This window comes from Babylonia areolata, chromosome 21, assembly GCF_041734735.1.
Source record: "Babylonia areolata isolate BAREFJ2019XMU chromosome 21, ASM4173473v1, whole genome shotgun sequence".
NCBI classification, from domain to species: Eukaryota; Metazoa; Mollusca; class Gastropoda; order Neogastropoda; family Buccinidae; genus Babylonia; species Babylonia areolata.
The window spans coordinates 40,087,152-40,089,585 of NC_134896.1; the positions used below are offsets into that span (position 1 = coordinate 40,087,152).

Here is a 2,434-nt window from a genome sequence, read left to right on the forward strand (position 1 = left end):
CAATTAAAGATTATTTAAACCAAGACTCGGCCAAGGGCCGAAAAAAAAAACAGAAACAAACAAACAAACACCACCGACCAGTGAGGTTCAAACACGTGGCCTTCCAGTCGTCAGCCTCCGATGCTAACCGCTTTGCCACGGGGGCTGGTTATTCCTAAAAAAGGACTTTATCAAAAGAATTGTATATGAGAAATTTATTGCTATATGATGATGCTTGATGTGCTTTTTTCAGGAAACAGATACAAGTTAATTACGTCTTGTAGTCTGCTTGTTTCAAACAGCTTTGATTTCATGACTATCACAACAAATTTAATGAATATCGATTGTTCCACCGCCATCACCACCACCACCACCAACAACAACAACAACAACAACAAAAATTGCGATGTATCGATGTATCTATCTCGACAAATGAACCATGAAAAATGTTATGAAAATCAAATCTCGGCAGAGGCTCAGACAATGTGTGGGTATTCCCTCTCTATCCCTGTCTGTCTGTCTGTCTGTCTGTCTCTTCCTTGTCTCTGTGTCTGACTCTCTCCATTTTCCCGACTGTGTATCTCTCTGTCTGTCTGCCTCTCTGTCTGTCTGTCTGTCTGCCTGTCTCTCTACGTGGAAATAATTATCTCTTGGGAGAACAGCCCGAATTTGACAAGATAAATCTGCTGTGACAAAGAGTAAAACAACAGAATATAATACAATATATCTGATGAATGAAATTTAAAAACTAACTAATTAGCTAACTAATTGATAAATGAAAACTTGTAAGAGGAACAGAGCACCACATCAACAATCATTCAAAAGGGAAGTCCCAAGTTGAGAAAGCCTTCCTTTCATTTCGATATATGTATACTGGAATACACACACACACACACACACACACACAGTGACAACAACACAAGAAATATGATTATGCAGATTACGACTTTGGTTCTGTGAAAGATGCTGCATACAAAACAGCGTATAAAGATTTTAAAAAAAAAGTCTGGGGTGTCCATCTTACGAACGAGAAGAAGAACGAAAATAAAAAATAAAGGCACCAGGGGGATTCGAACCCTCGACCTTCTGCTTACTAGGCAGACGCTCTAACCAACTGAGCTATGGCGCCTGTACGATAGTAGCTTCCATCCAAAGAATGCCAATCTCAGTTGACGGCTGTTCAATGCCGCATACCAAGTCAACTAATCAATTAATCATGTGTGTCTTTTCATGGGCCCAAAAGACCCATATTCTTTACTCATTCGCTTCAGGTGATATATGCTTGATTCAAAATTCAAAATGTACATTAAATGTAAAACAAAGACACCTTCAGAATGCCTACCCTCTTGTACAAATTTACAATGAACGTCACGACGCACATTGCTTCATGGATCGCGTGCTAACCATGCACACGCGCGCGCGCACACACTCGGACAGACAGACAGTCACACAGGCAGACAGACACACCGACACACACACACACACACACACACACACACACACATGTATACATGCACACATAGCCTTCATAGTCAATATACATACACACATAGATACATACATACTATACATACATTCACGGACGCATACAAGCACGGGCACAGGCAAGTTCTCGTTCACATGTTACACCCACAAGTCAGAGTTTCACAAAGCAGGAAATCGAACAGGTCAGAAACAGCCAACACGGTAGTCAGTGGGAAATTGTAAGATTTCATCGTGCTTGAGATTGCTTCAACAGGTTTTGAGAACTGATTCAGAGAAGCAAGTAGACTTTGTAAAAATAAGAATTTCACACGTGAGTGAGTTCTAGAATAAAAGATCTTAAAAAAACAAACAAACAAACAACCCTCTTGTTGGGGTGTAACCATACAGGTTATGTACAGAGATTAGATGACGAGCGTCTATTATCGCATGCGAGTGACAGAGCACTGAGTTTCAGTTTCAGTGGCTCAAGGAGGCGTCACTGCGTTCGGACAAATCCATATACGCTACACCACCTCTGCCAAGCAGATGCCTGACCAGCAGCGTAACCCAACGCGCTTAGTCAGGCCTTGAGAGAGCAGTGAAAGAGTGAGCATGTACCCAACGTGTGTGTGCTTTCATTGAAAGGCAGTGGAGACTTCATGTAGGGCTGAACATGTTTGTCATTATAACAGTGATTGGGGCAGCTCAGAAAAAAAAGAGTTAGAATAATATGGTGGACGTTGTGACGGGACCTACTGGAACCGACAGAAATTTGAAAATGGGTGTAATTTGAAAAAAAAATCAAAAAAAAAAAAAAATCTAAATACAATTACAGGAAATTACTTAAAGGACATCGTAAAAGAGAAGTCGTTAAACTGACAAGCGAAACAACTGATAATTAATGCAAAAAGTTCAAAAACATCAACGTTGGGGGAGGGGAAGTGGGTGGGTAAGCAGGGTTCAGGAGGGTGGAGGGGGATTTAGGGGGAAG

General features: G+C 41.1%; 1 non-coding gene across 1 annotated transcript; it reads right to left on the reverse strand.

The window, feature by feature from the left end:
• Nucleotides 1-1,034: 1,034 nt before the first annotated feature.
• Nucleotides 1,035-1,108, reverse strand: Trnat-agu (transfer RNA threonine (anticodon AGU)). Its single transcript has one exon. It is a non-coding gene; the product is annotated as a tRNA-Thr (tRNA).
• Between the last annotated feature and the right edge of the window lie 1,326 nt (nt 1,109-2,434).